Below are 21727 nucleotides of genomic sequence, written 5' to 3' on the forward strand. Positions count from 1 at the left end.
TAATTCCACACCCCGGATGCATTGGCGTGACAGAAGATTTCATGGTCAGCGTCTGTGATTTTTACCTGGAAGTTGTCCTCACTAAAGTCACATTTTGAGAGAGGTGGCTCTCCATTTTTTATCCCTAGTGTTGTGTGAGTGACAGAGTGCTGGAATGGCATACGGCAGGTGGACACAGTCTCCAGATCAATACTGTAATGGCTTTCTGCACGTCCACTGTCATGAAAGGACACTCTCCACCAAACCAACTGTCCTCTCCGCCTCATAGTGGAGTTTTCTAACTAAATGCAATGAGCAAGGTTACATTTTTTTAATAATAAATCAGAAGACAAAGATGGAGGTTTTTGAAGAGCTCACAGTGAAATTCACACTGAAGATGAAAAAAACACATGAATTTGTGAAGACACACTTACCGATTGTTGCCGCGGCGTTACCAGGAACCTTCTTCACAGACCTGAAAAGCACAAGAGGAGATAGATAATCATTATCCTCAACTGTCAATCGAATATGAAATCCAATTTGATTTCATCCATTTCAATCACTGTCCTCGAAGAAAACAACAAGACACAATTGTCATTTTGAATCCTCAGCTTTCCAATTCGCATTCTTTTGTAAACGTTCTTCTTACTGAGCAATAAGGCCACACTTATCACAGAACAGGGCCTTGTGTAAGAATGGGCCTGGGCTACATGAGCTAGCAAATGAGAGGCAGGCATTAGGACCACATTCTTCATGTACGTACATGTCTGCTAGCTAAGTGTTTCTGCTGTTTGTTAGTGGGTTTCATTTCAACCCAGAGGCTAGAAAAGGAAACCTTGTAGACATGATATTCATAAAAAAACATTTTACAAAAGGAGGGGAGAACCTCAGCAGTGAATGTTTAATAATATCCCTCCTCCTGCCTTTGATTTTCACATCATTTTCATATCGCACATATGGCGGGCTGACACAGAGTGCCCGAATGTTCAATTCAATATATTTAACCTCATACACTTGAATTTTCCTAGTTGAAAAAATGAAAGAACATCTAATCAGCAGCCTTTCAGGAAATGAACTATACAGACCACAGAGACTGTACCTGTACATAACCATTCTGACTCCACTGCTGTGGCATCTAAATATTTTACCACCAAACATTGAAATTAACAACACATTTTTTTAAACACTATTCCTTTCATTCCTAGTGAGAGCCGGGCCTCTTCCGGCCAGTCAATCCCTGACCCATGCCCTGCCACAAGACAAGGGGAGCCATGCCTCTGTGTTACGGCTGTCTCCAGGTCAGTGGATTACATTCTGGTTTTGGGGCGCTGCTGATTCAGTATGCGTTTTAATAAGGGGGTAGCAGAGTAGCAGGCTGCAGTTCAGGCAGATTTATAAGCCCAGTGGAGGGATGGAGAGACCTGGACTGCTGTCTTCTCTGGCCTCCAGCTTCCCCCTGCACCATTACACCAGAGTGAGATATAGTGGGATATTGATCCCAATGCTACTTCATTTCGCAATAACTATTACACGATATTCTCCCGGCCGCGTGTGGCCCCTGATTTATGCTGCCCTGCTATTTGCATTAGCAGTAAGTGTTTTTCTATACAGACTGAGCTGAGCTGAGCTGAGCTGAGCTGAGCTGAGCTGAGCTGAGCTGAGCTGAGCTGACGAGGGTCTCGCCACCACACCAGGAGACACACACACACGCTCCATACCACACCTGACCTGTCTAGATGCTTTCTGATGCTTTTCCTCTGAAGCTATGGACATTTAGACGTATTGTACACCAGACAGAGACAAGTGAGTTAGTTGAGATAAATTACTTGTACAAATATGAACTGAGAAAGGGGAATATATCTCTGCTTTCCTTTGAGGTGTTTCTCTGACCTTGAGGTGACGCTGTTGTGTTTTTGACTGCCCCATGCTACTCACTATGGTCCTGGGAGACTATCAAGATAGCTGCTCCAAAGCACCTGATTCTTATAAGTTACATAGCTACCACATTATGAGAGATATTTTCGTGAGAGATATTTTGGACAAATTTGCTTTTGTTGTGGAAAGGGGTAGTATTTTCCCCTCGCTGATAGAGGTGGTGTGCAGTCAGCATCTAGATAGATGTACATACACTACATGGCCAAAAGAATGTGGACACCTGCTCGTCAAACATCTCATTCCAAAATCATGGGCATGAAATTTTTGCTGCTATAACAGCCTCCACTCTTCTGGTAAGGCTTTCCACTAGATGATGGAACATTGCTGTGGGGACTTGCTCCCATTCAGCCACAAGAGCATTAGTGAGGTCGGGCACTGATATTGGGTGATTAGGCCTGGCTCGCAGTCGGCGTTCCAATTCATCCCAAAGGTGTTTGATGGGGTTGAGGTCAGGACTCTGTGCAGGCCAGTCAAGTTCTTCCACACCGATCTCGACAAACCATTTCTGTATGGACCTCGCTCTGTGCATGGGGGCATTGTCATCCTGAAACAGGAAAGGAGCTTCCCCAAACTCTCAAAGTTGGAAGCACAGAATCGTCTAGAATGTCACTGTATGAAGTAGCGTTAAGATTTCCCTTCACTGAAACTAAGGGGCTTAGCACGAACCATGAAAAACAGCCCCAGACCATTATTCCTACTCCACCAAACTTTACAGTTGGCACTATGCATTCGGTCAGGTAGCATTCTCCTGACATCCGCCAATCCCAGATTCGTCTCGGACTACCAGAAGGTGAAGCGTGATTCATCCCTCCAGAGAACGAGTTTCCAATGCTCCAGAGTCCAATGGCGGCAAGCTTTACACCTCTCCAGCTGACACTTGGCATTGCGCATGGTGATCTTAGGCTTGTGTTCGGCTGCTCGGCCATGGCAACCCATTTCATGAAGCTCCCAACGAACAGTTCTTGTGCTGACGCTGTTTCCAGAGGTAGTTTGGAACTTGGTAGTAAGTGTTGCAACCGAACACAGACTTTTTTTACGCGCTACACGCTTCAGCGCTCTGCAGTCTCGTCCTGTGAGCTTGTGTGGCCTACCACTTCACGGCTGAGCCATTGTTTCTCCTAGACATTTCCACTTCACAATAACAGCACTTACAGTTGACCGGGGCAGATCTAGCAGGGCAGAAATTTGACGAACTGACTTGTTGAAAGTCACTGAGCTCTTCAATAAGGCCATTCTACTGCCAATGTTTCTCTATGGAGATTGCATGGCAGTGTGCTCGATTTTATACACCTGTCAGCAACGGGTGTAGCTGAAATAGCTGAATCCACTAATCTGAAGGGGTGTCCACATACTTTTGGCTATGTAGTGTAGCATTCAGTGGTGCTGCTGTGAGAACCAGGGAGAGAATGGCAGGGCTAGAATGAGTCATATTGGTACCAAAGTGTCTCACCCACAGTGTGCCACTTAATTACAATAAAACCCTTTCAGTTGGAGAGGCCCTCGCCATTCATTAGATGCAAAAAATGTACTGAGTGAACTACGATACATAAATACAAGATCTAAGTTTAATTTGTTTGTACAAAAATATCCTAAATCGGGCCTCCTGAGTGGTGCAGGTCTAGCTGGTCTAGCTGTGCCACTAGAGAATCTGGGTTCAAGTCCAGGCTCAGGTGCAGCCGGCCGCGACCGGGAGACCCATGGGGCAGCGCGCAATTGGCCCAGTGTTGTCTGGGTTAGGGGAGGGTTTGGCCGGCAGGGATGTCCTTGTCTCATCGCGCTCTAGCGACTCCTGTGGTGGGCCGGGCACAGTACACGCTGACACGGTCGCCAGGTGTACGGTGTTTCCTCCAACACATTGGTGCGGCTGGCTTCTGGGTTAAGTGGGCATCCAAGCAGTGTGGTTTGGATGGGTTGTGCTTTGGAGGACGCACGGCTCTCGAACTTCGCCTCTCCCGAGTCCAGCGATGAGACAAGACTGTAACTACCAATTGGGTACCACGAAATTTGGGAGAAAAAGTATAAAAAAATATACAGTACCGTTCAAAAGTTTGGGGTCACTTAGAAATATCCTTGTTTTTTAAAGAAAAGCACATTCTTTGTCCATTAAAATAACATCAAATTGATCAGAAATACAGTGTAGACATTGTTAATGTTGTAAATGATTATTGTAGCTGGAAACTGAGGATTTTTTATGGAATATCTAAATAGGCTTACAGAAGCCCATTATCAGCAACCATCACTCCTGTGTTCCAATGGCACACTGTGTTAGCTAATCCAAGTTTATCATTTTAAAAGTGTAATTGATCATTAGAAAACCCTTTCGCAATTATGTTAGAACAGCTGAAAACTGTTGTTCTGATTAAAGAAGCAATAAAACTGGCCTTCTTTAGGCTAGTTGAGTATCAACAGTGAAGAGGCAACTCCGGGATGCTGGCCTTCTATGCTGAGTTCCTCTGTCCAGTGTCTGTGTTCTTTTGCCCATCTTAATCTTTTATTTTTATTGGCCAGTCTGAGATGTGTCTTTTTCTTTGCAACTCTGCCTAGAAGGCCAGCATCGTGGAGTCGCCTCTTCACTGTTGACGTTCAGACTGGTGTTTTGCGGGTACTATTTAATGAAGCTGCCAGTTGAGGACTTGTGAGGTGTCTGTTTCTCAAATTAGACACTATAATGTACTTGTCCTCTTGCTCAGTTGTGCACCGGGGCCTCCCACTCCTCTTTCTAGTCTGGTTAGAGCCAGTTTGCGCTGTTCTGTGAAGGGAGTTGTACACATCGTTGTACCAGATCTTAAGTTTCTTGGCAATTTCTCGCATGGAACAGCCTTCATTTCTCAGAACAAGAATAAACTGATGAGTTTCAGAAGAAAGTTCTTTGTTTCTGGCCATTTTGAGCCTGTAATTGAACCCACAAATGCTGATGCTCCAGATACTCAACTAGTCTAAAGAAGGACAGTTTAATTGCTTCTTTAATTAGCACAACAGTTTTCAGCTGTGCTAACATATTTGCAAAATGGTTTTCTAATGATCAATTAGCCTTTTGAAATGATAAACTTGGATTAGCTAACACAATGTGCCATTGGAACACAGGAGTGATGGTTGCTGATAATGGGCCTCTGTAGGCCTATGTAGATATTCCATTAAAAATCAGCTGTTTACAGCTACAATAATCATTTACAACATTAACAATGTCTACACTGTATTTATGATCAATTTGATATTATTTTAATGGACAAAAAATGTGCTTTTCTTTCAAAAACAAGGACATTTCTAAGTGACCCCAAACTTTTGAACGGTAGTGTATATATAAAAAATATAAATACCCTAAATCATGACCCTAAGAAAACAAGGTAAAGAAATATTAGTTTGTCAGTAGGCTCAAGAATGTAAGTCATAGTATAGTAAATGATGCTACACTCAGCATAGTAATAGTATAACTATTAGTGTGTAATAGTTCTATAGTAATAGTATAACTATTGGTGTGTAATAATTATATAGTAATAGTGTAATAGGGTAAACTAATAGGGTAAACTAATAGGGCTAACTACAGTAATAGAGCCATCTCAGAAGAGCTACGTCGTGCCAGAAGAGGCTGTGCTAACACACTGGTGCTTCCTGTCCCTGTATTGTCACCAGCTAGTCGACATACGGTGGGCCACTTGCCAAAGTGGCATCATCATCTGTGCCAGGCCTGTGCCAGCAGCGTGCCCACCCACCCGGCCATGGGGGTTTGTATACAAGAGGAGGAGGAAGCAGCTTGAGTAGCAGAGAAGCGGCGTGGAGGAGGAGGAGGAGGGGGTATGGCGTGTAGACACATGTAGCGCTGACATTCCCACAGGCAGCCCCAGTGCAGTCTGGGGCGAAAAGCGCCGCACACTGGAACACAAAACAAAAGGACTAATGACCCTTAATTGCTGCTTTACGGTTTAACATCAGAGGGGTGTCCCCGTAGCAACGCTATGCAAATCATCTCCCCCCTCCTCCTGCTCCATCTCGCCGCCCACCCCCCAACGCACTCCCCTGGCACAATTGGCTCTTTATCTACATAAGGGGGCAGGCAGATGGGCAGGCTGGCTGCCAAGTGAGGGGCTGGCAAGCGTGGAAATGTGCAGACACTTGTTGCTGCCACGCCTGCCTGTTACGCCAGCACGCGGTACAGAGAAGGCGGAGGGGGAGCAGACGACGGTATCCTGTAGGCTCCACACACACAAGTGCTGCCACTTTAAACACGCCAGCAGAAAAGGCACGTGCTCCTTAGTCGTCTTTCAAAGCTGCCAGCCAATGTCTGCCTGGCCCATTCATGAACAGACCCCATTCACATACAACGCCTAGTCAGATTTTATGCAAATATGTCGTCTGGGAGGAGTGCATGGGTTTTTGTGTGTGTGTGTACGCAGGCACGTGTGTGTTTGTTTTGGGGGGGCGGGGGCGGGGCGGGGGGGGTTGAAGGACGTGTCAGGGGGCATAATGTCAGGATTAGTTAATGCTGTATTTTAAATAAACACAGATGAATCCAGTTCATAACATAACTTAAGAGTGTGCATTTTGACAAAGGTTTTCACACATATAAGCATAGTGATCGTGCATTTTGATATGCATAAACATTTAGAATATTGTACAAAAATAAGAATATTTATATATTAAAACCTTGTTTATTTTTGCTGTGTAAAGCCCTACTACGAATGTAAACAGCGAATTCTACATACACAAATTCACCAGGTTTTTATCAAATACTCTGCATTATGTGTTTTGACGTGCCTAGGCTTTGAGCTAAGAGCATGCATTTCTTATCATCAATATTTGATGGGCAATTGAATACATTTAGATATATGACAAGAATACCATACAACTGCAGTCGTTAGGTGAAGTGTAGCCTGCAGGACTCAGCTCCAGCCCAGGCAGGTCTCTCCATGTGGTGACCCTGCTCGTGATGTCTCTGAGCTGGGCACTGTTCCTGAACGATGTCCCTCTGAGCCACTGGGTGTCCCAGCGCTCACACCACTCCCATCAACGTCCAGCCTTAATGCATTTCCTATACCTGCCTGCTTTTCAGCTATATTGAGTCCCCATTGATTTAGAGGCAGCAACAAACCTGTCCCATTTTCAGAGTGACATTATTGATAGACTGTCACTTCAGACTGTAGGTACCTGCTAATGGTTATTTTATGGTGCCAAATCTGATGTTGAGTTTTATTTGTTTCTCTCTCTCTATTTTCTTTGGCTCTATAGATACTTCTGAGGCTCCGTCCTCACCTAGTGCCGTTATTAGAGTTGACGGAGGGACCTCACTATGGAAACTTCATTCAGGAAAATGACCTGTCAAGTTGATCTGTAAAGATACTTTTTTAGGTTGAATAATATGTTGTTGACTTCCTGTAAAGCGGCCCAGCCATCAGAGCTCTGCACCTTGTGGTTGGGCTTCATTTGTCCTGAGTGATATACGCAAGTGAAATAAGAGTGATGCAACATGTCATCTTTATCTATATTCTCTACACACACTCGGCCATATAAAAACCTATATCAAAGAAATGCATAGAAAATAAAACCGGGGCAAGGTGGCAATCAAAAATGTGAATAAAACAGTAGGTTTCAAATTCATGACATCCATATTGTTTAGAATATTGTTTATTATTTTATATATCCAGACACGGTACACCCCCTTTCTCCCCCTCCTCCCACCTCTCTCACCCCCCCTTCTCCCCCTTCTCCCCCTCCTCCCCTCTCTCCCCCCTCCCCCTCTCTCCCCCTCCTACCTCCTCTTTCCAGTTTTATCCACTCCAGTGTTTGTATTTTGAATCTGTACACCCTCTTGTCATGGATTAGCTGCCATGCCTGCGTGAACAAAGGCTGAGCCAGCGTGTGTGTTCGCGTGTTGGTCTGTCTGTGTGCTGTGTGGAGAGGAAAGACGCGTGTCTCTCCACTTGTGCCCGGATTTTAGAGGACCCCAATTTGCGGGGCATTAATCAGAACACCTGCTCGGAGAGCGCCTCATGTCACTGGCTCACTTTGTGTATCAATGGTTCCCTGGGATGCCAGGCGCTTTGTTTCATCACTTGAATCCTCAGTCTTTTCAATTCAATTTAACGATTGCGCCTGAGACTGATTTGAGTATGCAAATGCAGCAGGGTGTGAGAGAGGGGTAAAGGTGGAGAAAGGGTGTCCAGGCAGGAGAGAGAGAGACATGGAGACAGAGAGAGAAAGAGGGGTGGGGGCAGAGAGAGAAAGGGATGGAGAGGGAGGAGGACAAGGGCAGTGGCAATGTGCATTATTACATGCATTAAACAGCTCTGAGTCCTCGAATTTCAATCCCAGCAGGTTCATTTGACAAGGAGAAACAAAACCAGCCAGGATAGAGCTGGGCTAGATAAGATAATAATAAAGCAAAAATTGCTCCACAGCGAAGGACAAGACACGAGAGAAAACAATGAGTAAAAAATAAAAGAATGCCATGCGGAGAAAGGACAAGGAAGATTGGGTCAGAAATACACGAGGAGAAAGAGAGGGAGAGGGAATACTGAGGTGGAAGCAGGGGAGGGACGGAAAAAATGAATACATTCATAAGGGACAAAATGAAGAGAAAGAAAGAAAGATGGAGGGGAGTGGAGCGAGGGAAGGAAGGGGGTTGGAGTCATCAGCAGAAGATGTTTATTGTCCGGACCAGGAGATGAACACAAAAGCACTGGAAAGATTCAATTAAGTATCATATGCAGTGACCTCATTGCCATGGTTACAGAACAGCGGAAAATATTAATCAAGCCTGCACTTGCGAGAGAGGGAGAAAGATGGAGGAAGGAGAGACAGAGGTGATAGAAGGACTGAAGGGAGAGGGTGAAAGATTGGAAGGAAAAAGATAATGGTAGGTATGTCTGTGTGTTTGGTTGAGCCAGACAGTTAAACAGAATGTGCTTTAATGAGGCATGGTAGGGAGGGAGGCTCCATCCCAAGCCTCTCCACCCAACCCCCAGCCCCCCTAGCCCCAGCCCCCATTCACCTCCCCCCACACCCCAGCTCTGGCGTTCTTTATGTTGACATTGAACCTGACACACTCTGTCTATCAACTTGACCTTGGTCTGGAGTAAACACACTCAGGTCGGATTGTTTGGTAATATTTGTTATATTATATCAAAAAGCATAGATTTTCCAGAATAACTAACACACAATGTGCTATAGACTCCCTTGCGTTCCATGCAATAGTGTGTCTTTGCGTGCAATAACAACAAAAGTGAAAACTGACATGAGTGCAGAAGCCTAGTCAGTCAACACTATCCCACCACAGCACTGCACAGATCCGCTATAGTGTAGTTTACATTTATCCAAAGAGAATGGGAGACGTAAATATGGAATGAGCTCAATTCAGAACTCATTTCATACAGGAGTGAACTCACTTCTCCATTCAAAAAGACCGTTTTTATCTCATCCTTTATTTTTCAGGTTTCAGAATATGCCTAACTGGCTGTTGATGCCATCTTAAAGATAAAGAATCTAGAATCCCTTCACACATCAGTGCATTCATTAATGACACAGTACACACCAAAGTTTGCCACATGAAAATGCAATGTTTTCATCCATCAATGTGGTTCCTCTGTGAAGGGCTACACTTAAGTGTATGAATCTAAAAAATAAAAAAAACCTGCCTGCATATTATTACAGTACAGACTCACAAAAATTCTGACAATAATTTTCAATCAAATTCCATGATGGTGTTCCTCCTCTCTGGCACATTTGTGTGTGCGCTGTGGAGAACTGCAGAGGGGGAAAGTTGAGGATTGTTCTGTTTGATGACACTATGGAGTGTTTGCTCGCTGTCTGCAGGGACTGTCTTGAAAACAAGCTATCTGAAACTCCCCCCGCTGAGCAAAATGTTAAATAAACAAAGGCACGGATAAACAAAATCCCTCCATTTTAATGTCACCGAGAAGAAAGCCAACATTTTAATGCTACGTTTGCGAGAAGGAGGCGGCAGCCTTGACACCATTTTTATTTAAACTTTGCACACCTATAGAGTCAGGATTATTATCACAATGATTCATTATATGGCGATTAGACAAAAAAAGTTGCCAAAACCAGCTAACTGGCAAAACTTGCTACAAAGAGTGGGTGGCAACATTAACGAGAATTCTGACATTTAACCGTGTGTTACTAATCTTACTTCTCTGCCTCTATGCCTCGTTTGCAGCCTCCAAGTTTAGATCGCGGCTATCTCTATTGATTATTTGAGAATTTCTAGAGAAAGTAGAATTTGACAGGAAGGGGAAGAGGGAGATCATCACAGAGGGGGGAGATATGCAGAGAAAGATCCAGTACTTACAGAGGAGACAGCCCAAACAGGACCAGGATGAGAGAATTTGAGTTGCAGATTGCTCTTATCCCCTGCTGATCTTCATCCTGTGTCCCCTCTCTGCTTTGTCTCGCAGTGGCTCGGCCTGCTGGCCTGTAAGGACCCCTAGCCAAGCGCAGGCACACAGGCAGAGGTGGCGCTGGCCCAGGAGAAGGACCCCGAGTGGGGCCGCCGTTTAAATTGCCTGGCGTGACCGTAGCCACTTCCAGAAACAATTGAATTCCGTGGCTCCAGCCATATCCAGCTGATCTACTCCACCAAGGTCATTAACCGCGCCACAGAAGGTCACATGATTAATGAGTGACAGACCCCGGGTGCAATAACGTATATGAGTGTGGCTCACATTAATTAGACAGGGGGCTGGGCTGAGGATACAATAAATGGACAGCCAGCCGGGGACAGCTTGGCCCCCTCACAACCCCCCCATTCACACACCCTTTCACTACTACCAGGAAACGGACACACACTCACATATGAAGACACACTATTGCCTCCAGATATACCTCCGTGTTTTTCTCAGCTCAAGACTGTACACAATAACCTTTCTGACAACAATAGTAGATGTGTGTTTTTCATGTGTGACGGACCACAATAAGCCACGTCTGAACCTCCATATCCCCTATGTATCCCATATGTAAATGAGGAGAGGGGGTCACAATGTAACGGCCCTGGTTCAGTCCAGCTGGACATATTCTCTGACTAAAACACAACAACACCTTACTGCTGGTTCACAGAGCGGTGATATGAGGACTGGGGTAGCCAGGTTCATGTTGGTATCAGATATGAGAGCTGTGTTGTGTTGTCTCAGTGCTCTCCAGTAGTATGATAAGCACTGTGCATTACTCTCTGGAAAATGAGGAAATGAAACATTGCTGCCACAGACAGACCCAGATGGTCTTTATTAGAAGAGAACAAAGCCAGACCTCTCAGGATGAGGATATACACATCACAGAGTTGAATTGATGCTGACTGACTGTCAATGCTCTGCCATTGCTGGGAGAAACAGTGTGTTTAACACTGCTCTGTGGTAAATGGGATTCATTTCTGGCTCTAATCAACTTAATGCAATTCCAATAAGTCCATCTCTTAGAGTGGCCCAGTTGTTGATTTGAAACCTCATAGCCCTCTCTGTTTTATTCTCAACAAAGGCAAAACAAATGTAATGGCTGCTAAGTTTATTGAGCAATAATAGCAGAATGCTCTACATCCCCTGCATGCATTTCAATTCCAGCCCTAGGCTATAGTGTTATGGACACTCCCATTGGGATCATTAATCATACATACAGTATACTGTATGTAATAACAACCGGAGGGCAGAAGGAAGGGGACATGGACCTGCTATAGAAGGTTTCAGATGAGGACGGCACTGGAAACATCTCTAGGACCAGAGGAAACATCTCTCACATTACTCACAAACACGTCACTCCTCTTTCTCTCAGTCAGCATAGTGTCACAGCCATGACACGTCCATTACATGTTGACACGTCACACTGACTCACACAGCCTCCCACACCTGCTCTTGACGTCAACCAATCAACACAGAAGCAGGAAGTAGGGACTTGAAATCCATACCTCTACAACCTCCTTCAGATGCAGGCAGGAGCATACAAAAGGGTTAAGAGATGTTTCATAGTAGATCATAAGATGAATTCTAGGGCATAACATATTCATCAGGGGTTATGAATATGGAGTTAAGAGTAATTTATGAGAAATGCTGATGATAGACATCATGTTGAAAAGTTGTTGCACTGCAAACATTTCTATAATTTTCCATGTAAATGAACAATGCATTCTGGATGAAAATACATATTTTCCATGACTTCTTTGAAATAAGCTATGTCTCTAGCTATGCTGAACTAAGACATACCAAACATTTAGAGGCTTCCTTGACCCCTCAGAATAAAGCGTCTCTTTGGAGGCTTGTGTACGCATGACACACATCTCTCACTCAGCTTCTAAAGACAGCCATGAATGCTGCTTGTGCTCTGATATATTTTTTATATTCAGATAATATCAAATATGGTTTTCTCAATTATTGATAAAATATCTGTCTACAACCAACATAACACAGGCTGGGCCTTGGCATGTGAGTTAGTGATTGCCCTGCCTCAGTCTTTTTGACGCATCACTCCATCACTAACATGAGAATAAGCTCAGTACAGGTACTGATCCACTACACCACACTGGCTACACCATGGGCTCTCTTTGGATTCATACTAATACCAGGCCCTTTAGTGGGTTAACACTAAAATCCTGCATGTGACACAAAAGCATACACCGGCAAGATAAGTTCAATACTACAATTGACATATTGTAAATGTATATTTCCATTTGTCCCAAAAAAGATTGATAAATATTTTACACACAAAATAATTAGATTACAAAATGCCCACAATTGACTTATTATTATAGTATACAGTATCAATCCCTATAAGATTTTAATAATTTCAACCATATAAGAGAATGCAACACAAACAAAGCTGAATCTAAAATGGTGTGAAGGCCTTCTCTGCTTTGACCAGCATCATCTCCTGTGGAGGATCATTACCAACATGAGGAGGAGGAGGAGGAGGAAGCTCTCTCCATCCCTCCACCCTGACTTCAGGGGGCATGATGGCAGAGGGAGAGAAAGGATGGAAGAAGAGGTGGGAGGCCATGCTGGGAGAGAGGAAATCTTCCATGTGCCGGTTAGAGTGGCTAGAGGACATTTCACGCTAATGCTGGCCAGGCCAATTGAAATGACTGCAGCGCGGCATGATTTGAAGGTCAGGAGACAGTGGATTATATTCCAGTGGTGGTAAAGGAGGGGGTCTGAGGAATAAAAGGGTTGTACCCCCCCTCCCCTCCTCTGGCTGATTGCAGGACAGCCAAGATGGAATCAACACAGTGCCAAACCAGCGGCCATTACTCTTACACAGATCAGTCTCTGCACCAAACTACACCGCAGCTTGCTGCTTTACGCCCATCAATCTCAATGGAAATTTATCTTCTCGGATATTCAGATTTTCTAGTAAGCACAGGGACAAAAGACAAGGCGTCCCTACCCCAGATAAATCTAAATAGACCGTGGGTTTTCACAGCATCGTTTATACGGCCTGATCTGTAGCACACATAATATAAATCCTATCTACATGAGGTCAAGGCTAGATTATACTAACATAAATATATATTTAATTTTTTCTTTGGGATAACAAATCATCCCAACTCTTGCACATTGTGAAATCTTTCAGAAGGCCCTACAAAGTCCACAATTATTTAGAATCCTCCCACTGGATGTGGGGTGACACACAGAATAAAGAAGCGTATTTGAAACATTGCAGCCCCCAGTCCATAAGGTTCACACATGAGAGTGTAAAAGTTCCTCAGACATGAGAAAGGCATAAAGAGATTATCCACATGAGTGCAGTAATCAGATGTAATAAGATGGGGAATGACCATAGGTATTTACCCCAGCCCAGACACTGTACTATAGACGCTGTGCAGAGGCAGACTCAGAGCTGGCTGGCCCACATGATTACCCGTCTTATTCCTTCAGATGGATATTACAGATTTAACTAATAAGGCAAAAAAACATCCTGGCTAACATGCAAAAGAAAAAACAACATCAACAAATAAAGCAACAAGGATGTCATGAGGAGACAGAAAAATCAACAACATTCATGTCATTAAATTAATCCCGCAGAGACATCCACTGTTTCATCTGCTGTTGTGATGTCATAACATGTGGAGCCTTTGCAGTGTGCTTGCTCTCCTCAGAGAATATACACAGCTCAGGATTGTTGATAAAGAGTCAAATATTTCTGCATTTGTCATGTGTTTCAAACAAGGCTGCATATGTGCCCATGTCTGCTTGAAAGCAGGAAAAAGAAAAGGAGTGGGTCTGAACTGAAGCACAAGATGCAGATGTTTCCACAGGGCTGTTGACATGCTGATGTCTGGAAACAGCCAATCCCAGACACTCCGCTGACGCTGACAGCACAGAGCTGGACGTCTCATAGGACGAGAGCAGGTGTCACTCATCCGACACAGCCAACGAAGCTGCCTCGTGTGTCGGAGGCATGTGGGACACAAGTCTACCATATCACACACAAACAAAAAGGTTCACTGCCAAATCATTGCAGCGATACTGCTCCACAGTAATCCTGTACTTGACTATTTTACACAGTATAGTCATGACAGTAGTTATAAGGTGAAATATACTGCAATAGTTGTACATTGGCAACAATACATATATGACCTGCACGTTCAGTACTACTGCTACTATATAGTCCAATACAACATATTTTTATGACACTACAGAGATCACACAAATGACCAGGACTAAGACGTTACACACCCACAACAACTTGATATGAGTTGTACAATGCAATATAGCAACCTTCCAGTGTGTATGTGTGGGTTGTGTGTTTACATGTGTGTGTATGCATGTGTTTGTGTGAGTGCGTGTGTGTGTGTGTGTGTGTGTGTGTGTGTGTGTGTGTGTGTGTGTGTGTGTGTGTGTGTGTGTGTGTGTGTGTGTGTGTGTGTGTGTGTGTGTGTGTGTGTGTGTGTGTGTGTGAGAGAACGAGAATATTTTGGGGCTAAGGAAAAACAAAGTACATGATGGTGTACTTGTCAATTGAGAAAACCAAAGCAACCTATACATCGACATACGGCTGTGTCGAACAACAAATAATTCCAATTATAATTTTGTTTCGCTTTTCAATTTACCACGACTTCATATACCTACAGTTAATTGCTTTATGAACTAAATCATTTTCATTTTTAAATTATCACAGTTTATAATTGCTCAGCTACACAAAATTAATAAGTTGTGAGCTTAAATTAATTAATTGGAAAGAATTAGATGAGCTAAGCATTTCAAAGCTGGGACAAACATTTGATTCAGAATTTAATTAGCTAATTTAGCAAATATAAAATAAATAATACAGTAGACAAATTTGTAAACATATTCAAGATAATAATAAAAAAATGTAACATTGTTGATAATAAAATACAAATAACTTACATATTTCATACCTTGTGAAATATCCAATTAATTGTAATTTGAGAAACACAAATGTTGTTGAAGCAATTCAAAGTTCATTATGATTATGGTTGCACCTGTCAGAAACATCAGTATTTATATGTCATATGACTCACATCATATCTTCCACATCAAGATCAGGCTTTAAAAACTGCTTATTTCCCATGTAACAGCCCAAACAGAAAGGTGATGTCCAGGTTGGTAGTGTGGCATGGCTTGTGGAAGGTGTGTAGTGTGGAGTGATACAGAGTGTGAAGCGTGGAGTGATACAGAGTGTGGAGTGTGGAGTGATACGGTCAGTCAGGGTGCTAAAGTGAAACACTTAGTTCCCCCAGTGGCTCCTAGCCCTGTCAACCTCTGCAGGCGATAACAGGGGACCAAGGTAGCAGCCCCGGCAATCCCATGCACGTCTGAATGGCTGCCCATGCTAAGCCCCTAAAGCAGGCATTAATCCTGGATTTTGGGAGCAGAGCCGAGTTTGGCACATTATCATAGTAAGGCCCGGACCTCAGCCTCTATTCAATCACTGTGTGGGAGCAAAGATGCCTATGGGACAACCAACGCTACAACTGGTCCAATCACATGTCAGGAAATATATATTCAGATCGCAAATCAAAACGCTTGAATTCAACATGGTCAATAGCAGGTCTTGACTTAGGTCTTCATTAAACATTTCCTAAAATTCTAAATCCAAAAATCAATACCCATGTTGAAAAACAATTGAATGAATAATATTCCAAACTGCACAATGCAAGTGACTCAAGATGTACAATTCTACTGATATCTTTCTCACAGATACAGGTTTTGAGATAATATAATGACCTTTTGCACTGTGTATGCATTTAGAATTGTAATATACTGCAAATGTATTACTGAACAAAAATATAAACACAACATGTAAAGTATTGGTCCCATGTTTCATGAGCTGAAATAAAAGATCTCAGAAATGTTCCATACCCACAAAAAGCTTATTTCTCTCAACATTTCTGCCTGCACAAATTTGTTTACATCTCTGTTAGTGAGCATTTATCCTTTGCCAAGATTATCTATCCACCTCACAGGTGTGGCATATCAAGAAGCTGATTTAACAGCATGATCATTACACAGGTGCACCTTGTGCTGGGGACAATAAAATGCCTCTCTAAAATGTGCAGTTTTGTCACACAACACAATGCCACAGAAGACTCAAGTTTTGAGGCAGCGTACAATTGGCATGCTGACTGCAGGAATGTCCACCAGAGCTGTTGCCAGGGAATGTAATGTTATTTTCTCTACCATAAGCTGGCTCCAACTTCGTTTTGGAGCCGGCTTCACCACTGCAGACCAAATGTAACCACGCTAGCCCTGGACCTCCACATCCGGATTTTTCACCTGCGGGATCGTCTGAAACCAGCCACCAGGACAGCTGATGAAACTGAGGAGTATTTCCCTCCCAGGCCCATCCATGACTGCACCCCTACCCAGTCATGTGACATCCATAGATTAGAGCCTACTGAATTTATTTCAAATGACTAAGTTCCTACTATGAACTCAGTAAAAATCGTTGAAATTGTTGCATGTTGCGTTTATATTTTATTCAGTATAGCTCACCTTTGGATGATGTACAACAAAGGCATTATTTTTCCAGTATTGTCATCCAATTCATATGTTCAAACACTAAAACACACGCCTCTCTTCCTACAGCTGTTCTCTAATTCAGCTGAGGCACAACAATCTCTTCCTGCTCTCGGCTCTCTGGCTGGAAAAAGAGGTCTGTAGTTGAATGTGAGTGGCCTGTCTGGCTTTCTGTGGCCAGCCTTTCCCCTCCAGACAGACACACAGCCAGGCCACCTCCAGCTCCAGCCTAGCTCCAGACGGATGCTGCCCCAGATTAGCAGGCCAGATAGCAGCAGACCCAAAAACTTTAAGTGCCCAGTGTAACCGATGTGAAATGGCTAGTTAGTTAGCGGTTGTGCGCGCTCTGAGACCTGAAGTAGTTGTTCCCCTTGCTCTGCAAGGGCCGTGGCTTTTGTGGCGCGATGGGTAACGATGCTTCGTGGGGTGTCAGTTGTTGATGTGTGCAGAGGGTCCCTGGTTCAAGCCCAGGTTGGGGCGAGGAGAGGGACGGAAGCTATACTGTTACACCAGCACAAAGCTCCCCACCACACATCTGCATAAATCACAACATCATATTCTCCTCTCCTCCTGACACCCACATACAACCCCAATACTCATACTCTCCCTTTGACCAATATATACATGGACGATGATAAATAAACATGTGAAAATCCAGGGATGAGGGCTTAAGGGCTAAGGTTGGGGCTGGGGGAGAGGGGGGGGGGGGGGGTGTTCGCTCAGATAAATCTGCCTGCACAGTATGGGACCTGAGTTATGATCTGAGATACAAACAACGACAGGGAAGCAAAAGGGGAAAACATCAGCAATTGAAGACAGGCCAACAGGAGAAAGCAAGAGAGAGAGAGAGAGAGAGAGAGAGAGAGAGAGAGAGAGAGAGAGAGAGAGAGAGAGAGAGAGAGAGAGAGAGAGAGAGAGACAATATGAAAAAACAAACCTAAATCACAGCAAGCAACACACACACACACACACACACACACACACACACACACACACACACACACACACACACACAACAGGAGCAGCAGCTCATCTCACATGCCAGTTTGAGCCTTCATATTACTACATGTATTAATATGTGCTGGTCCTCTAAATATTTCCCCAACTGCAACATGCTGTGTATGGTGGTAAGTTGCACAACATACTCTGTGGTTTTGAAACCAGTGCATTTCAAGATTTACAATTAGGGGGATTTAGATGTAGTTTTCTGGTATTACATTTCTATTTGCTTGTGTGTGAATGTGTGTACAAACAATTAACTTATGTGATGATGCATTTGAAAAATAATGAACCTACATTTAATCAAAACCGTACATAGAAGTAAATACAGAAGTAAATATTGTGTACCCAGCCAACACATAATATTCTGATAACCACATGTTTCTTAGAGCTTGGTGAGAGCGAGGTTGTCCTATGGCTTTTTTGCATACAACCTTGCCACAACTTCTAGCTGCTAGCAGGGTACTCTTGGTCTGCTTAGTATCTAGTGACCCTGCAGGGAGGTTTACAATGGTGTATTGTGGGATGTGTGGTTTTAAACATAGCTGTGAGGAAACATGGCACACCTGCTCTCTACAGTACCTGTGTTAACGTGCTCAGTGTGATTGTGTGTGTGTGTGTGTGTGTGTGTGTGTGTGTGTGTGTGTGTGTGTGTGTGTGTGTGTGTGTGTGTGTGTGTGTGTGTGTGTGTGTGTGTCTGTAGTCCTCCTGCTGGACTGAGTTAATTTCCTCGTTCGGACTCAAATGGATTTCAGCCCTGGAATAAATCACTGTTGTTACTGAAACAGAGCGACAGCTATGATGGATGGCTGAAATGTTTGTGTTGATGTCTTTAGTGTTGCTGACAATTTGGTAGTCCTGGCTTTTCCAATTTTCTTTTGAGTGTGGCTAAACGTGTCTAAGTGCTGACACATACCTTAAGTCCCGCCGTTTCCCCCTTCCAAATCGCAACCACATTCATACTTCTGAAATTATAGTTCAAAACAGAAAAAAATCAAACCAACATTTTAAAAACATTTCCAGAAAAATAATAATTTCAAAATGAACTACCAAAGTGAGAAGTAAAAGACAACATACTTTTTCCCACCACAAAGCTCTATTACAAAATCTAATGATGATGCGGACCTGACTGTACATGAAACGCCATTGGAGGAGGAAATGGCGGACACCATTTTGATTGGTGTGTATGTGTGGCGAGCACCACGGTGTGGGTTACTGTGCTTCCTGCACCTGTGTGTGTGCGGGTCACGGGTCCAATGACCCCCTCAGTGTGTAATATGTCACCACATGAGACAGCTCGTGTTTGGCGTGTTTGGGAGTCATGAGTGTCTGTCCATCAGTGCTGGCCGGAGCATCCCAATGACCACATACACACATACAGGATGAAATGGCCGGAGCATCCCAATGACCACATACACACATACAGGATGAAATGGCCGGAGCATCCCAATGACCACATACACACATACAGGATGAAATGGCCGGAGCATCCCAATGACCACATACACACATACAGGATGAAATGGCCGGAGCATCCCAATGACCACATACACACATACAGGATGAAATGGCCGGAGCATCCCAATGACCACATACACACATACAGGATGAAATGGCCGGAGCATCCCAATGACCACATACACACACACAGGATGAAATGGCCGGAGCATACCAATGACCACATACACACATACAGGATGAAATGGCCGGAGCATACCAATGACCACATACACACATACAGGATGAAATGGCCGGAGCATACCAATGACCACATACACACATACAGGATGAAATGGCCGGAGCATCCCAATGACCACATACACACATACAGGATGAAATGGCGGCAAAGTGCGCTTTTATTTATCTTTTCAGCACAGCCACCGCTTTTATTTTTCCGGCACGGCCCCCTTTCCCCCGATCCCATTCTCTGGCCCACTCACTACTGACCATGGGGGGATCCCCTTCCCTCCCCCTTCCGCCTCCCCCTCACTCCCAAAAATATAGACAGCATCACAACCATACACACGTGTGCGCACACACACACACACACACACACACACACACACACACACACACACACACACACACACACACACACACACAGTTTGATCCAGTCAACTTATACAAGCAGAAAATATGAGTACAAACAAATATGATAATAACACACACAAATATAGATACTTTACACTAAAATGTAATGCAATGTAAAATGTTATACAAATAAACACACACACAGACACCCATTCACTAAAATGTAAACACACACATGCACAAACGTACACAAGCACACACAGTCTATACACTAGTGATGACTTGGCCTGCTCCAGCAGCCAGACCCACACATCCAGCTTCTCCACCTGCTCCCACCTGGCAGGATCAAACAGTAGCACACTTCCCACAAACTTGTAAAGAATCAATACTTTCTCCAGCAAAACGCAGCAGTCACAGCCCAGGTTCCAGACTTACTGGACTCAGAGTGGAAGAAGAGGGAAAAAATAGATTCCACAGAGCAAAAATAAAAAAGGAATTTACTGACCTTTCTGTATTTTCTCTTTATTTTCCCTCTGACGTCCAATCCCCACTGTCTCTTCTGGTACTGCTTGTCCTCTACCTACAGTAAGTAGTAAGTCATGTAGGAGCTGACTCCTGCTCTGGCTCCTGCTCAGCGCTAGCTACTGTACTGACTATTAGTGTGATTTCACACTCTGCAGCCTAGCCTCCTGTCCTTAAGGGGACGGTGAATGTGCTGCTTATTTAGAAGCCGGCGCGCAGGCAGGCAGTACCTGGGCTTGCAGGCAGGCTGGTTAAACACGAGGCAACATCCACAGTGCATAATACCCTCTCTCTCTCTCTCCTCCACACACACGCCACGTTCTCTCGCTCACTCGCTGGCTGGCTCGCAAGACAGGCACCGGTACAGACACACACACATGCACGCGTTCTCTCAGAGGTCTCTCTACCTTGGCTAGGATAGCAGGCAGTGTGAGAATACACACACAGGAACACACTGAGCTTGGCAGGCTGCTCCGTGCTGTCTCCTTCTCTCTAAGTGTTTAGGAGACAATTTCAACAAGGGATTGTTCCCAATCTACTAGGGAGATCCACATGGATGAGTTATAATATGCTTGCCACTCTCTCTCTCTCTCTCTCTCTCTCTCTCTCTCTCTCGCTCTCTCTCATTCTGTCTCTCCCTCTCTCTCTTTCTTTCTCTCTATCTCTCTCTCGCTCTCTCTCTCCCTCTCCCTCACTCTCTTGCTCTCATGCTAGTTGTTTTAGCCTATTATCGAGCCGTCACTGTTCTCTGTTCTGGAGGAAACCCTTCTTTTCTTGGATTCTGTCTTTCTCCCTCCTCTGGATGTGTGGGCGTGGGGGGTAAACACTGACTCCTGCTGAATGTGTATTAGTCAAATGTATTATTTATTGCAAAGCTGCATTCAATTTTTTTTATATATATATGCTGGTGGATGGATGCTAGGGGGAAGGTTCCAGGAGCAGCAGTCGGTGCCTGCATCAGCAGTGAAGGGGTGCAGGGAAATTATGTGGGTGTTTGGGGGAGGCGGGGTCTGGGCTGGGGGTTAGGGGGAAGGGCCGACTGGTCAGGATTTGGGATGGGGGGCCTGAAGGGAGGTGAAAAGAATACATAAGATATTATTTTAATTTATTTATTTATTCAATAACTCTGCTCGCCTTATCAGCCAGGGTGCCGCTTAATGGCATCACTGCCGGCTCCGCCAAGCTGTCCCAAATCAGCCTGCCCCTCATTTTTCATCAAAATGACTTCAATTCACTTCAGTGTGTGTGTGTGTGTGTGTGTGTGTGTGTGTGTGTGTGTGTGTGTGTGT

The 21727-nt window shown here is 44.2% G+C and overlaps 1 protein-coding gene across 1 annotated transcript in view; it reads right to left on the reverse strand.

The window, feature by feature from the left end:
- zfhx3b (zinc finger homeobox 3b) overlaps positions 1 to 20943 on the reverse strand; it is a 261030-nt gene extending 240087 nt beyond the window's left edge. The window contains exons 1-2 of the mRNA XM_045689152.1: positions 20422 to 20943; positions 414 to 454 (exon numbers count right to left, since the gene is read on the reverse strand). The gene's annotated coding sequence lies outside the window, so the exon portion shown is untranslated. The remainder of the gene's footprint in view (positions 1 to 413; positions 455 to 20421) is intronic.
- Positions 20944 to 21727: the final 784 nt, after the last annotated feature.

This window comes from Salmo salar, chromosome ssa11, assembly GCF_905237065.1.
Source record: "Salmo salar chromosome ssa11, Ssal_v3.1, whole genome shotgun sequence".
Lineage (NCBI taxonomy): Eukaryota > Metazoa > Chordata > Actinopteri > Salmoniformes > Salmonidae > Salmo > Salmo salar.